Source organism: Xenopus laevis, chromosome 4S, assembly GCF_017654675.1.
Source record: "Xenopus laevis strain J_2021 chromosome 4S, Xenopus_laevis_v10.1, whole genome shotgun sequence".
Classification (NCBI taxonomy): Eukaryota; Metazoa; Chordata; class Amphibia; order Anura; family Pipidae; genus Xenopus; species Xenopus laevis.
Genome location: NC_054378.1, coordinates 16,435,832 through 16,458,538, shown reverse-complemented (window position 1 = coordinate 16,458,538; position 22,707 = coordinate 16,435,832). Strand labels below are relative to the sequence as shown.

General features: G+C 40.2%; 1 long non-coding RNA gene across 1 annotated transcript; it reads left to right on the top strand.

The window, feature by feature from the left end:
- The first annotated feature begins 7,500 nt into the window (after nt 1-7,500).
- On the top strand, nt 7,501-9,261 carry LOC121403721. The gene is made up of 3 exons (XR_005967446.1): nt 7,501-7,530; nt 7,840-7,856; nt 9,131-9,261. It is a non-coding gene; the product is annotated as an uncharacterized LOC121403721 (long non-coding RNA).
- The last annotated feature ends 13,446 nt before the right edge of the window (nt 9,262-22,707 follow it).

The window sequence follows — 22,707 nt, the reverse complement described above, 5'->3', positions numbered from 1 at the left end:
TCAACATGACTTTATCCTTCAACTTGATTGTATCCCTCAATATGTCTCTATCCCTCAACTTGTCTCTATCCATCAGCATGAATCTGTCCCTCACCATGACTCTATCCCTCAAAGTGACGCGGAGTGTGACAAAGTGGTTGATAGTGAAAATTCGCCCTTTAGTGAATTTGCCCCTCTGTCTCTAAAACTTCCTTAAACTTTACACATTTATTATTAAGCTTCTTATAAATATAACATTTTAACCTGTTATAAAGTTGCAACCAGACCTATTCTTATTTTCTTACTCACCAACATTCAACGTTCAACCAAAAGCGTGAAAATAAGTTATTCTGCCACCCATTCTGGTCCCAGAAAAAAACTTTGAGGGCATGTTAAATGTACCAATGATGTTGGAGGGCAATAGCAAAGAGTAGACTGAGAAGTATTATTGAGAAGGAGGTGTTTTCCTGAGGCCCAACAAGGCCTGTGTCTAGACTTTATCATCCATATTACACAAGGATAGAACCAGTATTGTGGTAGGCCCAGGTAGTTCAGTGATTTGGGTCCCAATTTGACAAAAAAATTATTTAAAAAGAATTTAATACTCCCATATTTAGTATTCATTTGATACCTATACCTGCTACATTAGTGTCATAAAGGGGGTTCTTGTCTTTTTCTATTACTATTGTTTATTTTGCTTATCTTCAGACTCAAGATCAAATGGCACAAGTCCCTTGCACAAGCGGCTGTGCTCTCCAATACCCAGATAACTGCCAGTCTTCGGAGCCATTACCTATATTGTTGCCTTATTGTGCCTGAACGCCTCATGTTTTTGAGAGTCACTTCTGTTCTTGACATTTTACTTCCTTTTCTAATAGGAATTCGAAAGCAAAGAGAGCAAAGAAAAGAAAGAGAGCAAGGAAAAGAAAGATGGTGGAAAACCTCCAGGTATCATAGTGTCTGCATCCAGCCAATTAGAATATAGTAATGAATTCATTTCGGGACATGAGTGAGAGGAGATGCCAAGTATCATGTAGCATAGGATATCATGTTGCCGATCAGATTGGCACATCATCCCTTAAATAAGCTATGAATGCCAAGTACTGGCATAGCCGAATTCTGTTCAGTTTGGACGATCACTGCATGGTGGCGGCCAGTGCAATCTATGACTATTTAGACATGAAGCATTTATATTTATTTATATAGTATTAAAGGGGCAAAACTACTTTCAGACAGTCGCCCTATAATGGTGATCATTCCTCGTCTCACTATTATGTTTCTGTTTGTTTTTGTTACAGTAGTTGAAGGTGGTAAGGTACGTTTCGAGATATCAATTAAAGCTTTAACTCTTTTTAAATTCATGAAATAAAAATCACATGAAATCCCATGGGAGGTGCCTATTTCTTCCCTCCTAATCAAATGTGAAATGTGTTTGTATACATACAACCTAGTTTTTTCCCCTTCCCTTTTAGAAAAGTGAGGAAAATGTGGAAGGCAAGGGTAAGGTTTCAACAATTCTTTATTATTTGACCTGTAGAGTGGTTTGGAATTTGAACTGATCTGTAGCAATTCAGATGTTGTTAAGAGGCTGCAGGATGGAGCTTCATACTTAATATAGTTGATTCAGACCCACAAAAGTATTTCTATTATTGTGCACTTAACTGGTTCATTGATCATATATGGGAACCTCCTTATTCACATTATATTTCATTGTGCCCATCTGCATAAGTGAGAGGATGAGTTCCATCTTTTCCCCAATGGATAAAATCCCTTTTCCTTTTATGATATGTAATTCCTGAAATGACTGTACTAAGTACTAGATGCAAGTAGTGGATACATTGTCATAATAATCTGTGTATTATCTTTGTTACAGAACATGCACACAGCAAGGTAGGTTATATTCTCAGAGCTGCTGCCAACAAATAAGGTTTTCCTTAGTTTTCTTAGTGCTATAAAGTTTATTTAACAAGCTGTCCAGGCTCACTTTTTCTCAGTCAGTGGTGGTGGAAAAGTAGGGAAGTGATAATGCCCTGACTTCTGCACATGCCAGTGAGCCATACATGGAGAAAATGATTGCCCTACCCTTTTCCTACCTGGTATACATTGGACTTGGGATACAGTATGTAGATACTTCAGGCCTCACCCGGTAGACCAGAGGTCCACAACCTTTTTTACCCTTAAGCCACATTCAAATTTAAAAAGATTTGGGGAGCAACACAGGCGTGAAAACGTTCCTCAGGGATAGCAAATAAAGGATATGATTGGCTATTTAGTTGCTCTGTGTATATTGGCAGCATACAGGGGTCTCTGTTTGGCCATAAACTTGTTTTTTATGCAACCAAATCTTGCCACCAAGCCAGGAATTCAAAAATAAACACCTGCTTTGAGACCTGGTTTGAGACCACTGGGAGCAACATCCAAGGGACCAAGAACCACTGGTTGGGGATCACTGCTGTAGACCCTTCCTATTGGCACAGTATCTAAAATGTAATTCTAAAACAAAAGGATCTGTATAGGAGTTATAAATAGGAGCTGAGCTCTGCCACTGGAACAAGGAGATCTGATTTTCATGTTTTCTGTGCATGATCTAGCAGCCTTTTACTGTAATTAAATCTCTTTGATTCTCATTCATAAAATGAAATTATTGAAACATAATTCATGCAAATTGTCAGTTTGGTAAAACAGAGACAACTAAGGGGCAAATTCACTAACGCGCAAGTTAGTGTATTAGCGTAGTTATGTCCCTTCGCCATAGCGCAAATTCTCCAGCGTGATGTGACTTCACTACCATTCGCCTCCCTGAGCGCAACTTCAGATTTTAGTGAATTAACGGTGCAACTTCGTCTGGCGAAGTGCGGCAAAGTGTGGCGAAGCCTGCGCTAGCGCAACTCCGCAGGTTAGTGAATTTACCTCTAAAACTCTTGAGTGAGTTTCCTCTGACCTCTTGGCATGTCTCAGCCTTGAGTGGATTATTTTGCCGCTATTGCTTAGGACCCAGGGCATCAGTTTTCATAATAATTGACCTTCTAGGTGGGTTTTTAGGGGTATCTAGAAGAGCAAATGTCATACCCATTGACTTTCTAGTTGGGCTTTCAGGGGTATATAGAAGAGCAAATCTCATACTAACTAATCTTAAGGCTGGGCTTTTAGGGTTACTGAGATGAACTAATCTCATACTAATTTGTACATGATGTACATACATATTTTTTTCCTTCGCAGGAATCTAAAGAGAAGAGGAAGGAACATGATCATATTAAACAGTTTTCAGGTGCATTTTATTTCACATTAAAATCAAACCCTATTTTTTCTTGCAAATCCGCCTGGATATGTTTTTCAGCAAGTTGTCAAAAATGTGCATCTTTAATTGAAAGATTAAAGTCAAATAGGGACTATGTAGGAAAACATAAATAAAGCCATCTTTATTAACAGTATCTGTAAATAAGAAAGCAACATACAGTACCTGCCTCCATCTCTTATTGTAAGAGCCCATAAGTGAATATTTGAAAGCATTGTAGGAATTTCAGGGAATGTACTCAAATAACCCTAAATTACAGTTGTGTGTGTCACATAAAATCCCCAACCCAGGCAAACATATTACCCAGTGATATATAACAGTGGCCCAAATAACTACAATGCCTACAACACCATTTTTGTTCACAGGGTGGGGGGAGTGAATTCAGATGGGAAGTTTTTACCATCGAATTTAACTCAACCCCCCCCCCCCCCCGGTGGTGCCTAAACAAACCCTTGCCTTTCGGCCCACCATACACTCGAGTTCCACTTACCGCTCTCTGTCTGCCTCCATCCCCTGCCAATCACTCCCGTTCCATTGCAGCCCTCCATCCCTCCTACCTCCAGTTCTAGCCCCAGCACCCCCAGTGAATTATACTTTCCTTGTCCTTTTATCCATCTCGGTCCTTGACCTTCAGCTCATATAAAGGAATTTATATATATATAAATGTATACAGCATGCTTTCAGGCAATTAATGCAAACTCGGTGCCAGGAACATCCATTTAATGATTCCAGTGATACAATATCTCATTGTTCTATGGTTTCATTTGTGTTACAGAAAAGGGAAAGAACAAGGTAAGTTGTGTTTTCTGAGATATTTCCTGTTCTTCTGTGTCTAAAAACTATATTTTTTCTATACTGGCTTTAGCAATTTGTAGTGTATTTTATACTAGTGCCTTGTGGATCTGCAATAACATAAAACTCCTGTGGGAACTAGTGGAATAAATAAATGCTGCCCTACCTTTATCCTGCAAAATATATATATATATATATATATATATATATACTTGACTCTATCCCTCAACATGACTTTATCCTTTAACTTGTATCCCTTAACTTGACTCTATTACATGGCGCTATCCCTCAACTTGTCTCTATCACTCAACATGACTCTAGCCCTCAACTTGACTTTATACCTCAACGTGACTTATTCCCTCAACATGGCTTTTTCCCTCAACTTAACTCTATCCTACAGCATGACTCTATCCCTCAACTTGACTCTATCCCTCAACTTGACTCTTTCCCTCACCTTGACTCTATCCCGCAACATGACTTTATCCCTCAGCATGACACTGTCCCTCAACATGTCTCTATCCCTCAACTTGATTCTGTCCCTCAACTTGACTGTATCCCTCAATGTGACTTTATCCCTCAACTTGGCTCTATCCCTCAACATTGCTCTTTTCCTCAACTTGACTCTATCTGTCAGCATGACTCTATCCCTCAACTTGACTCTATCCCTCAACATGACTATATCCCTGAACTTAACTTATCCCTCAACTTGACTCTATCCCTCAACTTGACTCTATCCCTCAGCATGACACTGTCCCTCAACATGACTCTATCCCTCGACTTGACTCTATCCCTCAACATGATTATATCCCTCAACTTAACTTATCCCTCAACTTGACTCTATCCTTCAAAATGACTTTATCCTTCAACATGATTTTCTCCCTCAACTTGACTCTATAACTTAACTTAACTTACTCCTCAACTTGACTGTATCCCTCAATTTAGCTCTATCCATATCAGCTTGACTCTATGGGGCAAATTCACTATGTGCCGAAGCGACTAACGCTAGCGTTAATTCGGTAGCATTGGGCATTTTCGTTACTTCGCAAATTCACTAACGGATGCTGGCGTAACTTCGCTAGTGTAACTTCGCACCCTTACGCCTGGCGAATTTGCGCAACGGACGTAACTACGCAAATTCACTAATGCGCGCATTGTTCTGAACGCTACCTTTTACGCTAGACTTCCTTCGCCACCTCAGACCAGGCGAAGCACAATAGAAGATAGGGATAGGAAGTCCCAAAAAACGCTGGTGTTTTTTCTATATTATGGGTGATAGGCTGAAAAAGATCGAAAAAATTTTTGGGGCTCCCCTCCTTCCCCCCTACATTTCCTAACTCATGGCAACTTAACTATACAGTGAGCACATGTGTAGGGCAAAATAAAAATTTTATTTGATGTTTTGAAGGTTTCCCAGGCATTTGTAGTGCTGCCACATATTTGAATTTCGTGCCGTATGCAAATTAACCATCGCTAGCGTAACTTCGCTTCGCTTAGCGAATCAACGCTAGTGCAACTTCGCAACCTTACGCTACCCCTGAGCGCAATTTCGGATTTTATTGAATTTGCGGAGCGCTGGCGAAACTACGCTTGGCGAAGTGCGGCTAAGTGCGGCTAAGTGCGGCGAAGTTACGCCTGGTGCAACTACGAATCTTAGTGAATGTCCCACTATTTCTTTTTTAACAGCAGGATTGCCATTAATAGTCCAAACTATTGTGTTAACAATTTATTTCAATTAATTTGAGGGGCATGCCACATTTGTTTAAAGGTGTGCTCGTGTCTAGGGCACTAGAGGATCTCTTCTGTCTTTATTATGGCTCATTGGACATGTGTTTGAAAAGTGGCCACTTCAAGCATTTGCACCATTACTAATAAAGACGTCCATTTAACGTTTAGGTACCTGCCCTATTCAAATTTACCTAAGAGTAATAGTGCTAGCTAAGTTTCACTAGGCAGCAATGAACTCTAGCGAAAATTTGCTATAAAATACTTGCCCAGCCGAAGAAACATTAGTGAAAATTTGCCAGCGTTCAGCTGCTGAGACGCAACTTGGCATTCTATCGAATTAGCGTAGAGGTAACGAATTTGCGTCTGGCAAAGTGACACGGAGTGTGGCAAAGTGGTCGCTGGTGAAAATTTTCCCTTTAGTAAATTTGCCCCTATATCTCTTAAACTTCCTCTATTGTTTACACATTAATTATTAAGCGTCTTATAAATATAAAATGTTAACCTGTTATAAAGACCTATTCTTACTATCCTTACTCACCAACATTACACGTTCAACTAAAAGCGTGAAAATAAGTTATTCTGACACCCATTCTGGTCCCAGAAAAAAACCTTGAGGGCATGTTAAATGTACCAATGATGTTGGAGGGCAATACTAGACTAAGTAGTAGTATTATTGAGAAGGAGGTGTTTTCCTGAGGACCAACCTGGGCCTGTGTCTATACTTTATCATCCATATTACACAAGGGTAGGACCAGTATTGTGGCAGACCCAGTTAGTTCAGTGATTTTGGTCCCTATTTGACAAAAAAAATAACTAAAAAAGAATTTAATACTAATATTTAGTTCATTCATTCATTCCCTATACCTGCTGCATTAGTGTCATAAAGGGGGTTCTTACTATTGTTTATGTTGCTTATCAAGATCAAATGGCACAAGTCCCTTGCACAAGCGGCTGTGCTCTCCAATACCCTGATAACTGCCAGTCTTCGGAGCTGTTCCCTATATTGTTGCCTTATTGTGCCTGAACACCTCATGTTTTTGAGAGTCACTTCTGTTCTTGACATTTTACTTCCTTTTCAAATAGGAATTTGAAAGCAAAGAGAGCAAAGAAAAGAAAGATAGAAAAGAAAAGAAAGAGAGCAAGGAAAAGAAAGATGTTGGAAAGCCTCCAGGTATCATAGTGCCTGCATCCAGCCAATTAGAATATAGTAATGAATTCATTTCAGAACATAAGTGACTACACTGTGAGCTAGAACATAAGAGGAGATGCCAAGTATCATGTAGCATAGAATATCATGTTGCAGATTGGATTGGCACCTCATCCCTTAAATATTGTCAAACTATAAAAGCCAAGTACTGGCATAGCCGAATTCTATTTAATTTGGACTATTTCTGCATGGTGGCAGCCAGTGCCATCTATGACTATTTAGACATGAAGCATTTATATTTATTTATATAGTATTAAAGGGGTTAAAATACTTGTAGACAGTCACCCTCTAATGGAGATCATTCCTTGTCTCACTATTATGTTTCTGTTTGTTTTTGTTACAGTAGTTCATTGGGGTAAGGTACGTTTCAAGATATCGATTAAAGCAACTCTTTTTAAATTCATGAAATAAAAATCCTGTGAAATCCCATGGGAGGTGCTTAGTTCATCCCTTCCAAATCAAATGTGGAATTTGTTGTTATACATACATTTCCTTCCCTTTTAGAAAAGTGAGGAAAGTGTGGAAGGCAAGGGTAAGGTTTCCTCAATTCTTTATTATTTGACCTGTAGAGCAGTTTGGAATCTGAACTGATCTGTAGCAATTCAAGTATTGTTAAGAGGCTGTAGGATGGAGCTTCATACTTAACCTCTTGAACCTCCTTATTCACGTTATATTTCATTGTGCCCATCTGCATAAGTGAGAGGATGAGTTCCATCTTCTCCCCAATGGACAAAATCCCTCTTCCTTTTATGATATGTAATTCCTGAAATGACTGTAGTAAGTACTAGATGCAAGTACTGGATATAACCTCATAATAATCTCTATATTATCTTTATTACAGAACATGCACACAGCAAGGTAGGTTATATTATTGGAGCTACTGCCAACAAATAAGGTTTTCCTTAGTTTTATTAGTGCTATAAAGTTTATTTTACAAGCTGTCCAGGCTCACTTTTTCTCAGTCAGTGGTGGTGGAAAGGTCGGGAAGTGATAATGCCCTGACTTCTGCACATGCCAGTGAGCCAAACGTGGAGAAAATGATTGCCCTACCCTTTTCCTACCTGGTATACATTGGGGTAGAGATACAATATGGAGATACTTCAGGCCTCACCCGGTAGACCAGAGGTCCCCAATCTTTTTACCCATCAACCACATTCAAATGTAAAAAGATTTGGGGAGCAACACAGGCATGAAAACGTTCCTCAGGGGTAGCAAATAAAGCATATGATTGGCTATTTAGTTGCTCTATGTATATTGGCAGCATACAGGGGACTTGGTTTGTCCATAAACTTGTTTTTTGTACAACCAAATCTTGCCACCAAGCCAGGAATTCAAAAATAAACACCTGCTTTGAGACCACTGGGAGCAACATCCAAGGGATCAAGAGCAACTGGTGGGGGATCACTGCTGTAGACCCTTCTGCTGATTGATTAGATAGGTTAGCTAAATATACTATGGACTGCCAACTCCTACCACTTAACTAGTACTTTGAATGTCCTTGTTGGTGGGTCATCAAGCAAACCAATGAAACCTGTTCTGTACTGGGTTTGAGGCGCATTCACTCTGATGTCAAGGTCTGGGCATTACCAAGTAGGGGGTTTAAGACCCATCCAAGGGCATTCATAGAGTGGGGCATAGCTTGAGACATGGCAATGTATCTCCTCTCTAAATAGGAGTTGAGCTCTGCCACTGGAAAAAGGAGATCTGATTTTCATATTTGCTGTGCATGATCTAGCAGCCTTTTACTGTAATTAAATCTCTTTGATTCTCATTCATAAAATGAAATTATTGAAATATAATTCATGCAAATTGGCAGTTTGGTAAAACAGAGACAACTAATACTCTTGGGTGAGTAGCCTCTGACCTCTTAGCATGTCTCAGCCTTGAGTAGATTATTTTGCCACTATTTCTTAGGACCAAGGGAATCAGTTTTCATACTAATTGACCTTCTAGGTGGGGTTTTAGATGTATATAGAACAGTAAATCTCATACCCATTGACTTTCTAGCTGGGCTTTCAGTGGTATATAGAACACCAAATCGCATACTAACTAATCTTAAGGCTGGGCTTTCAGGGTTACCGAGATGAACTAATCTCATACTAATTTGTACATGATATTTTTTTCCTTCACAGGAATCTAAAGAGAAGAGGAAGGAACATGATCATATTAAACAGTTTTCAGGTGCATTTTATTTCACATTAAAATCAAACTCTACTTTTTTTACATATCCGCCTGGATTTGTTTTTAAGCAAGTTGTCACAAATGTGCATCTTTAATCAAAATGCTCTCTCTCTCTCTCTCTCTCTCTCTCTCTCTCTCTCTCTCTCTCTCTCTCTCTCTCTCTCTCTCTCTCTCTCTCTCTCTCTCTCTCTCTCTCTCTCTCACATTCAGTTCAAGTCAAATAGGGACTATGTAGGGAAACATAAATAAAGCCATCTTTATTAACAATATCTGTAAATAAGAAAACAACATACAGTACCTGCCTCCATCTCTCATTGTAAGAGCCAATAAGTGAATTCCCTAAATTATAGTTGTGTGAGTCACATAAAATCCACAACCCAGGCAAACATATTGCCCACCATGAAAGCACAGTGGTATTTCATGTATATGAGTAGTCTTGTGTGAGAACATGTTCTCCTCCCTACTCCAGACAATGTTGGGCTGGGCCTTCGGGACAACAGGAGAAAACCTGGTAGGCACCATCACTCCAGGCTTGCTGTCTGTGCAATCAGTTTGTGGTTTAATACAGTATAAAGTGGGGCATTATATTCTTCTCCCAGAGCTAAATAAGGCACAAATGTTTCTAGACCCTTGCCATGGACCCCATAAGTTCATAGGGACCCCACTAGGAGGAAAGTCACAGCAGCATACGAAGAGTTGGATTTAGTGGTGGCCAGAAGACAATGACAACTTATGGCTCTTCAGCTATTCTCTCTAGATGAGACATATTTTGGCAGTGGCCCAAATAACTACCATGCCTACAACACCATTTTTTTACAGGGAGGGGGAGTAAATTCAGATGGGAAGTTTTTACCTTTGAGTTGAACTCAACCACCAAAAAACACCCCGGTGGTGCCTAAACAAACCCTTGCCTTTCAGCCCATCACACACCCGAGTTCCACTTACTGCTCTCTGTCTTCCTCCATCCCCTAAGCCAATTTGAAGAAACTGCACACCTCACAAACCTGAGCAGAGCTTCCTGGTGCTCGGTGGTAGGGGAATCGGCAAGCATCCAGCCAAGGTACGTGGAAAGATCACCGGCACACAGGAGTTTAGTCAGCAGGGCAAGCCCTTGCAATTTTAATAATGCAGTGCAAGGTTTTCGGGGCACGCCCCTTTGTCATGGGTTTGCCCTGCTGACTAAACTCCTGTGTGCCTGTGAACTTTCCACGTTCCTCCATCCCCTGCCAATCACTGCCCTCCTGTTGCAGCCCTCCATCCCGCCTACCTCCAGTTCTAGCCCCAGCACGCCCAGTGAAATATACTTTCCTTGTCCTTTTATCCAGCTCGGCCCTTGTCCTTCAGCTCATATAAAGGAATTTATATATAAATGTATACAGTATGCTTTTCAGGCAATTAATGCAAACTCTGTGCCAGGAACATCCATTTAATGATTCCAGTGATACAATATCTCATTGTTCTATGGTTTCATTTGTGTTACAGAAAAGGGAAAGAGCAAGGTAAGTTGCGTTTTTTGAGATATTTCCTGTTCTTCTGTGTCTAAAATCTATATTTTTTCTATACTGGCTTTAGCAAATTGTAGTGTATTTTATACTGGTTCCTTGTGGATCTGCAATAACACAAAACTCCAGTGGGAACTTTAGTGGAATAAATAAATGCTTCCCTACCTTTATCCTGCAATTTGTCCTGGGGTAATATGGGGAATGGATATCTATATATCTATATATATCTATATATATATCTATCTATATATATCTATCTATATCTATCTATCTATCTATCTATCTATCTATCTATCTATCTATCTATCTATCTATATATATATATATCTATATCTATCTATATATCTATCTATATATATATATATATATATATATAGATAGATAGATAGATAGATAGATAGATAGATAGATAGATAGATAGATATGACTCTATCCTTAAACTTTATCCCTCAACATGACTTTATCCCTCAGCTTGTCTCTATCCCTTAACTTGTCTCTATTACTTAACATGACTTGATATCATGCCTCAACTTGACTCCAAGCCTCAACATGGCTCTATCCCTCAACTTTTCTCTATTCCTCAGTGTGACTCTGTCCCTCAACATGACTCTATCCCTCAACTTGATGCTATCCCTCAACATGACTTTATCTCTCAACTTGACTCTCTCCCCTCTAAATGTGACTTATTCCCTTAACATGGCCTTTTCCCCTCAACTTGACTCTATCCATCAACATGACTCTCTCCCTCAACTTGTCTCTATCCCTTAACATGACTCTACCCCTCAACTTGACTATATCCCTCAACATGGCTCTATCCCTCAACTTAACTTTATCCCACAACATGACATTATCCCTCAACTTGACTCCATGCCTCAACATGGCTCTATCTTTTCATATGGCTCTAACCCTCAGCATGACTCTGTCCCTCAACTTGACTTATATCCCTCAACATGGCTCTATCCCTCAACTTAACTTTATCCCACAACATGACATTATCCCTCAACTTGACTCCATGCTTGACATGGCTCTATCCTTTCATATGGCTCTAACCCTCAGCATGACTCTGTCCCTCAATATGACTCTGTCCCTTGACTTTATCCCTCAACTTGACTATATTCCTCAACTTGACTCTATCCCTCAACATGACTTTCTCCCTCAACATGACTTCATCCCTCAACATGTCTCCTTCCCTCAACTTGATTCACTTAGATGTGAACTTTACTGAACGTTACAGTGATTTTTGTCCCTATTTGACAAAAAAATAACTAGAAAATAAGTTAATATTCCTATATTTAGTATTCATCTGTTCCTTATACCTGTTACATAAGTGTCATAAAGTGGGTTCTTAGATTTTTCACTTACTATTGTTTGTGTTGCTTATCTTTAGAATCAAGATCAAATGGCACAAGTCACTTGCACAAGCGGCTGTGCTCTCCATTACTCAGATAACTGCCAGTCTTTGGATCCGTTACCTATATTGTTGCCTTATTGTGCCTGAACAGCCTCTTGTTCTTGAGAGTCACTTCTGTTCTTGACATTTTACTTCCTTTTCTAATAGGAATCCGAAAGCAAAGAGAGCAAAAAAAAGAAAGAGAACAAAGAAAAGAAAGATGTTGGAAAGCCTCCAGGTATCATAGTGTCTGCATCAAGCCAATTAGAATATAGTAATGAATTCATTTCAGGATATGGGTGACTACACTTTGAGCTATAACCTAAGAGGAGATGCCAAGTACCATGTAGCATAGGATAACATGTTGCAGATCGGATTGGCACCTCATCCCTTAAATATTGTCAAGCTATAAATGCCAAGTACTGGCATAGCCAAATTCTATTCAGTTTGGAAGATCACTGCATGGCAGCAGCCAGTGCAATCTATGATTACTTAGACATGAAGCATTTATATTTATTTATATAGTATTAAAGGGGCAAAACTACTTGCAGACAGTTACCCTGTAATGGTGATCATTCCTTGTCTCACTATTATGTTTCTGTTTGTTTTTGTTACAGTAGCTGATGGGGGTAAGGTACGTTTCAAGATATTGACTAAAGCAACTCTTTTTCAATTCATGAAATAAAAAACCCCTGAAATCCCATGGGAGGTGCCTATTTCATCCCTCCTAATCAAATGTGAAATTTGTTTTTATGCATACACCCTAGTTTTTTTTTCCTTCCCTTTTAGAAAAGTGAGGAAAGTGTGGAAAACAAGGGTAAGGTTTCCTCAATTCTTTATTATTTGACCTGTAGAGCGGTTTGGAATCTGAACTGATCTGTAGCAATTCAGATGTTGTTAAGACCTTGTAGGACGGAGCTTCAAACTTAATATAGTTGATACAGACCCACAAAATTATATCTATTATTGTGCATTTCATTGATCATATATATGGGAACCTCCTTATTCACATTATATTTCATTGTGCCAATCTGTATAAGTGAGAGGTTGAGTTTCAACTCCTCATTCCCATTGGATAAAATCCTGCTTCCTTTTATGATATGTAAGCCCTGAAATGACTGTACTAAGTACTAGATGCAAGTACTGGATACAATCTCATAATATTCTGTGTATTATCTTTGTTACAGAACATGCACACAGCAAGGTAAGTTATATTCTCAGAGCTACTGTCAACAAATAAGGTTTTCCTTAGTTTTATTAGTCCTATAAAGTTTATTTAACAGGCTGTCCAGGCTCACTTTTTCTCAGTCAGTGGTGGTGGAAAGGTAAGGAATGATAAAGCCTTGACTTCTGCACATGCCTGTGAGCCATATGTGGAGAAAACAACCTACCCTTTTCCTACCTGGTATACATTGGGGTAGGTATAAAGTATGGAGATACTTCAGGCCTGTAGACCAGAGGTTCCCATGAGCCACATTCAAGAGAGTCGGGGAGCAACACAGGCATGAAAAAAAGTTCCTCAGGGGTACCAAATAAAGGATATGATTGGCTATTTAGTTGATCTAAGTGAATTGGCAGCATACAGAGATCTTTGTTTGGCCATAACCTTGTTATTTTTTGCAACCAAAACTTGGCACCAAGCCAGGAATTCAAAAATAAGCACCTGCTTTGAGACCACTGGGAGCAACATCCAAGGGGCCCAGAGCCACTAGTTGGGGATCACTGCTGTAGACCCTTTTGCTGATTGAGTAGATAGTTTAGCTAAATATATTATGGACTGCCAACTCCTACCACTTAAGTAGTACTTTGAGTGTCCTTGTTGATGGGTCATCAAGCAAACCAATGAAACCTGTTCTGTACAGGGTTTGAAGCACATTCACTCTGACGTCAAGGTCTAGGCATTACCAAGTAGGGGGTTTTATGCTTGGTCCCACCAGGGACTCCTCACCAAACCAGGGGTTATAGGTTGAGAAAAAATTATATTTTAGAGCTATAGACCTATTTGTGTATGTAGTAGGCCCATTCAAGGGCATAGCTTGAGACTTGGCAATGTATCTCTGTCCCACCAACTCAGCTCAAGCATCCTTCCCATTGGCACAGTAGCTACAATGTAATTCTAAAATGAAAGGATCTATATAAGATTTATAAATAACAGTTGAGCTCTACCACTGGAACAAGGAGATCTGATTTTCATATTTGTTGTGCATGATCTAGTAGCCTTGTACTGTAATTGAATCTCTTTGATTCTCATTCATAAAATGAAATTATTGAAACATATTTCATGCAAAATTTCAGTTTTGTAAAACAGAGAAGACTAAAACTCTAGGGCGAGTAGCCTCTGTCCTCTTGGCATGTCTCAGCACTTCAGGGGTATCTAGAAGAGCAAATCTCATACGAATTTATCTTAAAGCTGGGCTTTCAGAGTTACCTAGATTAACTACATTATGTACAATTATTTTTCTTTCCTTCACAGGAATCTAAAGAGAAGAGAAAGGAACATGATCATATTGAACAGTTTCCAGGTGCATTTTATTTCACATTAAAATTAAATTCAATTTTTTTTACATATCCGCCCTGGATTTGTTTTTCAGCAACAACATACAGTACCTGCCTCCATCTCTCCAATACTTGAAAGCATCATCGGAATTTACGCGATTGTACTCAGATAGCCTTAAATTACAGATAAAATACGCAATCCGCAAAATGAAAGCACAGTGGTATTACATGTATATTGGTAGGCTTGTGTGAAAACATGTCCACCTTCCTAGACAATGTTGGGCTGGGCCTTTGGGACAGAAGAGCTTTAGAGAAGCCACACACCACACAAACCCAAAGATTCTTATCCTGGTGCCCAGCGATAGAGGAATCGGCCACCTCACAATACAGGTAAGAAGAATTTCACTGGCACACAGGAGTTGCGGTAGCAGGGCAAGCCCTTGCAATTTTATTATGAGCTGTGCAACGTTTCGGGGACACGCCCCTTTGTTGCTTGACAAAGGGGCGTGTCCCCGAAACGTTGCACAGCTCATAATAAAATTGCAAGGGCACTCCTGTGTGCCAGTGAAATTCTTCTTACTTGGGCCTTTGGGACAACAGGAGAAAAACCGGTAGGCACCATCACCCCAGGCTTGCCGTCTGTGCAATCAGTTTGTGGTGTAACACAGTATACAGTGGGGCCTTTTTTCTCCCAAAGCTAAATAAGGCACAAAAGTTTCTTGACCCTTGCGTAGGGACCCCACCAGGGGGGGGGGAGTCACAGCAGCACAAGAATAAGGTTGGATTCATTGTGGCCAGGAGAGAATGCAACTGTTGGCCCTTCAGCTATTGTTTCTAGGTGGCAGTGGCCCAAATAACTAAATTGCCTACAACAAAATTTTTTTAACAAGGAAAGTCCATTTCACGGGGGGGGGGGGAATGAATTCAGATCTGAACTCAACCACCAAAACAAACCCCGGTGGTCCCTAGACAAACCCTTTCAGCCCACCGGACACCCAAGTTCCACTTACCACTCTCTGTCTGCCTCATCCCCTGCCAATCACTCCCCCTTCCGTTGCAGCCCTCCATCCTGCCTACCTCCAGTTTTGGCCCCAGCACCCTCAATGAATTAAACTTTCCTTGCCCTTTTATCCATCTCTGCCCTTCTCTGCATTTATTTTTATTTATCCAGTGTTAGAGGGGCAAAACTACTTGCAGACTTACAGTCACCCTGTAATGGTAAACATTCCTCGTCTCACAATTTATGCTTCTGTTTGTTTTTATTACAGTAGCTCAAGGAGGCAAGGTACGTTTCAAGATATCAATTAAAGCAACTCTTTTTAAATTCAAATTAAATAAAATTCTCATGAAATCACATGGGAGGTGCCTATTTCATCCCTCAAATTCAAATGTGGATTTTGTTTGTATACATACAACCTATTTTTTTTCGTTCCCTTTTAGAAAAGTGAGGAAAATGTGGAACACAAGGGTAAGGTTTCCTCAATTTTATATTATTTGACCTGCAGAGCAGTTTGGAATCTGAATTCATCTGTAGCAAATTCCGGTGTTGTTAAGAGGCTGTAGGATGGAATGTCATACTTAATGTCATTGATAGTATATCTATTATTGTGCAATTAACTGGTTCATTTATTATATATGGGAACTTCCTTATTCACATTATATTTCATTGTGCCCATCTGCATAAGTGAGAGTTTCAACTCCTCATTACCAATGGACAAAATCCCTCTTCCTTTTATGATGTGTATTCCCTAAAATGACTGTACTAAGTACTAGATGCAAGTACTGGATACAACCTTATAATAATCGGTGCAATATCTTTGTTACAGAACATGCACACAGCAAGGTAGGTTATATTCTTGGAGCTACTGCTACAAGGTTTTCCTTAGCCTTCCACAATAAAGAAACGGGTAATGAAAGTTTGACGGAGCTCACCATTGTGTGTAGCATGTTGGCTGCAGCTCTCGCGATAATCCGGCAACTCCAAGCCGGGATCTGCAAGACAGTCTCTGTGTATCGCCGTTCAGCGCTGGACCATTCTCCACATCAGGAATCGCTACACAAATTCTTTGAAAAAGCGGCTTTATTCATGCTCCATAAGTTATAACAGGCAGTGGGTAAGTCGTACAAACCACTTACCCACTGCCTGTTATCACTTATGGAGCGATACACAGAGACTGTCTTTTCCTTAGCCTTATCAGCTTTTCAGGCTCATTTCATACTCAGTCATTGGTGGTGGACAGGTAGTTAATGATAAAGCCTCAACTTCTGCACATGCCAGTGAGCCAAACGTCGAGAAAATGATTTCCTTACCCCTTTCCTACCTGGTATACATTGGGGTAGGGATTAAGATACTTCAGGCCTCATCCTGTAGACCAGGAGTCCGCAACCTTTTTTCCCACAAGCCTCATTCGAATGTAAAAAGAGTTGAGGAACAACACAGGCATGAAAAAGTTCCTCAGGAGTACAAAATAAAGCATATGATTGGCTATTAAATTGCTCTATGTAGATTGGCAGCATACAAGGGGTCTTTGTTTGGCCATAAATTTGTTTTTTACATAACCAAAACTTGCCACCAAGCCAGGAATTCAAAAATAAGCACCTGCTTTGAGGCCACTGGGAGCAAAGTCCAAGGGGTTGTGAGCAACATTTTGCTTACAAGCAACTAGTTAAGGACCACTGCTGTAGACTCTTCTGCTGATTGAGTAGATAGGTTAGCTAAATATACTATGGACTGCCAACTCCTACCTCTTAACTAGTACTTTGAGTGTCCCTGTTAGTGAGTCATCAAGCAAACCAATGAAACCTGTTCTGTACAGAATTTGAGGCACATTCACTCTGACATCAAGGTCTAGGTATTACCAAGTAGGGGGTTTTAGGCTTGGTCCCACCAGGGACTCCTCACCAAACCATTGTTTTTGGTTGGGTTAATTTTAGGGCTATGAACCTGTTTGTATATGTTGTAGACCCATCCAAGGACATTAATAGAGTTGGGCATGGCAATGTATCTCTATCCCCCAACACAGCTCAAGCATCCATTAACTTGGCACAGTAGCTACAATGTAATTCTAAAACAAAAGGATCTATATAAGAGTTATAAATAAGAGTTGAGCTCTACCACTGGAACAAGGAGATCTGATTTTCATACAGTATTTGTTGTGCATGATCTAGTAGCCAATTCATGCAAATTTGTAGTTTTGTTAAACAGAGAAGACTAAAACTCTAGGGTGAGTAGCCTCTAGCCTCTTGGCATGTCTCAGCACTTGTATGGATTTTTCCGCCACTATTGCTCAGGAATGAGGGCATCAGATTTCATACTAATTGACCTTCTAGCTGGGTTTTCAGGGGTATCTAGAAGAGCAAATGTCATACTAATTGACCTTCTAGGTGGGTTTTCAGGGGTATCTAAAAAAGACAATCTCACACTAACAGACCTTCTAGCTGGGGTTTCAGGGGTATCTAGAAGAGCAAATCTCATAGTTATTGACTTTCTAGCTGGGCAATCAGGAGTATCAATAAGAGCAAATCTCATACTAACTAATCTTCTGGCTGGGCTTTCAAGGTTACCTAATCTCATGCTAATTTGTACATTATGTACATTTATTTTTCTTTCCTTCACAGGAATCTAAAGAGAAGAGCAAGGAACTTGATCATATTGAACAGTTTCCAGGTGCATTTTTTTCACATTAAAATGAAACTCAATTGTTTTTATATATCAGCCTGGATTTGTTTTTCAGCAATTTGTCAAAAATGTGCATGTTTAATTAATATGCTCTCTCTCATCATTACATTCAGTCAAACAGGGACTATGTAGTGAAACATAAATAAAGCAATCTTTATTAAGGTCTGTAAATAAGAAAACAACATACAGTACCTGCCTCCATCTCTCATTATAAGCCCATAAGTGAATACCTGAAAGCCTCATATGAATTTTCTGGGGAATGTACTCAAATAACCCTATATTACAGGGTTGTGTGAGTCACATAAAATCCCCAACCCAGGCAAACACATTACCTAACTTGAAAGCACAGGAGTATTACATGTATATGGGTAGTCTTGTGTGAGAACATGTCCATCTCCTTACCCCAGACAATGTTGGGCTGGGCCTTCAGGACAACAAGAGAAAAGGTAGGCACCATCATCCCAGGCTTGCTGTTTGTGCAATCAGTTTGTGGCATTACACAGTATACAGCGGGGGAAGTCACAGCAGCATAAGAATATGGTTGAATTCAATGGTGGCCAGGAGACAATGCCACCTTTTGGCCCTTCAGCTATTGTGAAGGTGGCAAATTTTTACCCTGGAGCTGAACTCAACCACCAAAACAAACCCCGGTGGTCCCTACACAAACCTTTCGGCCCACCAGACACCCGAGTTCCACTTACCGCTCTCTGTCTGCCTCCATCCCCTGCAAATCACTCCCCTACAGTTGCAGCCCTCCATCCCACCTACCTCCAGTTCTGGTCCTAGCACCCCAGTGAATTAGACTTTCCTTGTGCTTTTATCCATCTCTGCCCTTCTCTGCATTTATATTTATTTATCTAATATTAAAGTTGCAAATCTACTTGCAGACTTACAGTCACCCTGTAATGGTGATCATTCCTTGTCTCACTATTATACTTCTGTTTGTTTTTGTTTCAGGTGTTGTTAAGGAGCTGTAGGATTGATAGTATATCTATTTTTGTGTACTTAACCGATCATATATGGGAACCTCCTTATTCACATTAAATTTCATTGTGCCCATCTGCATAAGTGAGAGGTTGAGTTTCAACTCCTCATCCCCAGTGGACAAAATCCCTCTTCCTTTTATGATATGTAATCCCTAAAATGACTGTACTAAGTACTAGATGCAAGTACTGGATACAACCTCGTAATAATCTGTGTATTATCTTTGTTACAGAACATGCACACAGCAAGGTAGGTTATATTATTGGAGCTACTGCTAGAAGGTTTTACTTAGTCTTATCAGTGCTATAAAGTTTATTTAACAAGCTGTCCAGGCTCATTCAGTGGTGGTGGAAAGGTAGCCTTGACTTCTGCACATTGAGCCAAACATGGAGACAACGATTGCCCTACCCTTTCCTACCTGGTATACTTTGGGGTAGGGATTAAGTAGTATGGAGGTACTTCAGGCCTCACCCTGTAGACCAGGGGTCCCCAAACTTTTTTACCCATGAGCCACATTCAAATGTAAAAAGAGTTGGGGAGCAACACAGGCATGACAAAGTTCCTCGGGTACCAAATAAAGGATATGATATGATATTAAGTTGCTCTATGTGGATTGGCAGCATACACGGGTCTCTGTTTGGCCATAAATTTGGCTTTTATGCAACCAAAACTTGCCACCAAGCCAGGAATTCAAAAATAAGCACCTGCTTTGAGACCACTGGGAGCAACATCCAAGGGGTTGGTGAGCAACATTTTGCTCACAAGCTACTGGTTGGGGACCACTGCTGTAGACCCTTCTGCTGATTGAGTAGGCAGGTTAGCTAAATATACTATGGACTGCCAACTCCTACCACTTAACTCGTACTTTGAGTGTCCTTGGTGGGTCATCAAGCAAACCAATGAAACCTGTTCTGTACAGGGTTTGAGGCACATTCACTCTGACATCAAGGTCTAGACATTAACAAGTAGGGGGTTTAGGCTTAGTCGCTCCAGGGACTCCTCACCAAACCAGGAGGGGTTATATGTTGGGTTAATTTTAGGGCTATGGACCTGCTTTTATATGTAGTAGACCCATCCAAGGACATTAATAGAGTGGGGCATGGCAATGTACAGTAACTTTATCTCCCCCCAACACTGCTAAAGCATCCTTCCCCTTGGCAAAGTATCAATGTAATTCTAAAACAAAAGGATCTGTATACGAGTTATAAATAGGAGATGAGCTCTGCCACTGGAACAAGAATATCTGATTTTCACATTTGCTTTGCATGATCTAGCAGCCTTTTACTAAACTAAAACTCTTTGTTTAAACAAATGGCCTGCGGGTGTCATTGTGCACAGGACTTTTCTGTAAAGCTTGAGAGTGTTAGAGTTTAAGCTTACTGTTGTATAATGGATGCATGAGTCTCTGCTAATAAAGCACTGTTATACTCTACTCATCCTTGGCTACCCAAAACAAAACAAATGGCGACAAGGATGGCTCTTCTACCTCTGCAACAGCCTGCACCTTTTCTTCCAAACCCTGGTGAGCCTACCATACCTTTTACTGCTTGGATCCGTATGTTAGAAAATTACATTATTGCTGCCGACCAAGGGGAGATTTCTGCTGCTAGAAAGCGTGCTTTACGTATTCACTGCCTGGGATCAGAGGGACAGCGTATTTTCTATACATTACCATTACCTGATGATACTTATGAAACTGCTCTTACTGCTATAAAGAACTTTTTTTGTGCCAAGAGTAAATGTGGTTGCTGAAAGATATAAATTCCGCCAACGTGGACAACGTAATGGCGAATCCACGGAACAATATGGAGCAGCGTTGAGAGAATTGGTTGTTACCTGTGAGTTTGGGAATCTAACAGATGAAATGCTAAGAGACCAAATTGTGGAAAAAACAAACTCACCTGGCATTAGAGAGAGACTGCTCCTAGATCAGGACTTAACCCTCGCAAAGGCTATTACAGTTGCTAGCCAAATTGAAACAGTAGTGGCAGAGGCTAAAACTCTCAGTCAGGGAACTGCTGGGAATGTACAGATTATGAATTCAACACTGTGGCCTAATAATGCACAGTCACAGGCAAAATACAGTGCTAAGGAAAGGGATTCACCTACACTGCAAAACCTTGCAGCAAATACAAATAGAAAATACTGGTTTCGCTGTGGTTCAACACAACACACTGCAAATCATGTTACATGTCCTGCAAAAGCTAAACGGTGCCGCAAATGCACAAAAGTAGGACATTTTGCTAAGATCTGCTGTAGTTCTGTTAAAGATGTTCATGAAGTCACTACTACAAATGTCACAGTATTAAGTGTGGATAAAGCTGGTACATTTATTCCAGACAAGTTTATATGCACTGTCAGTCTTCTGCTGACAAGGGACACTCCATTAACCTGATGCTTGATACAGGTTCAGCTGTTTCTATCCGCTTGTTGCACCTGCCCTGAAACTGGTCAGTTACTTAAAGGATCCAATCCCTGTGCTTGGTTGTTGCCAGTGACTGTACAATTTGAATCAAATACTGCAAAATGTGACTTTTACATTGTAAATAAGGGTACTGCTATACTTGGAAGGGATCTCTTTGCTGCATTAAAGCTACAATTAGTTGATGGTCTCATTACTACAGCACCAGTGCCTCCCACACAGCCAGTGTCTAAAATTTCACCACAAAGCAACACTTCACTGGGTTGTGCAAAGAACTTTGTACACAAAGTTAAGTTGAGACCAGATGTAAAACCAGTACCATTTCCTGATTGCTATTGATATTGTTGGTCCTTTTACAGATGCTCCTATAGACTGTAGATTTGCTATAACCTTGATAGACTATTACAGTAAATGGCCTGAAATTGCATTTTTTCCTCATATAACATCAGCTACAGTAATAACATTTCCATCTACAGTCTTCAGCAGAGAAGGTAATCCAAAGGAGTTGATATCAGACAACGGACCACAGTTTGTCTCATCTGAGTTTGAATCCTTTCTGAGAGAGAGGAATATTGTGCATAGGAAATCTTCAGTGTATTACCCACAAGCAAATGGAGAAATCGAGCGATTCAACAGAAGTCTGAAAGAAGCACTACAGACAGATCTTACTGGGAAATCTTGGAAAGTATTTACAACAGAGTTCCTACATAACTACAGAGCAACAAGCCATGCAACAACCCAATCATCTCCAGCTGAATTATTACATGGCAGTAAGATGCGCACTAAGTTACATGTTGCAGACATCAAACTTCCACAAAATACTGTGCCTACAAAATCATCTACTGCTGACATTGTGAAACATCACCAAGCCAAATGCAAGGCTTATACTGACAGAAAATGTGGTGCCAGATAAGTGCACTTTCAGCCTGGATCTTTAGTCAGAATTAAGAAACCAGGAATACTGAAACAAGGACAATCTAAATTTACTACACCACTTGAAGTGAGATGCTAGCGAGGAGCATACACTTATGAACTGTCTGACGGACGCATATGAA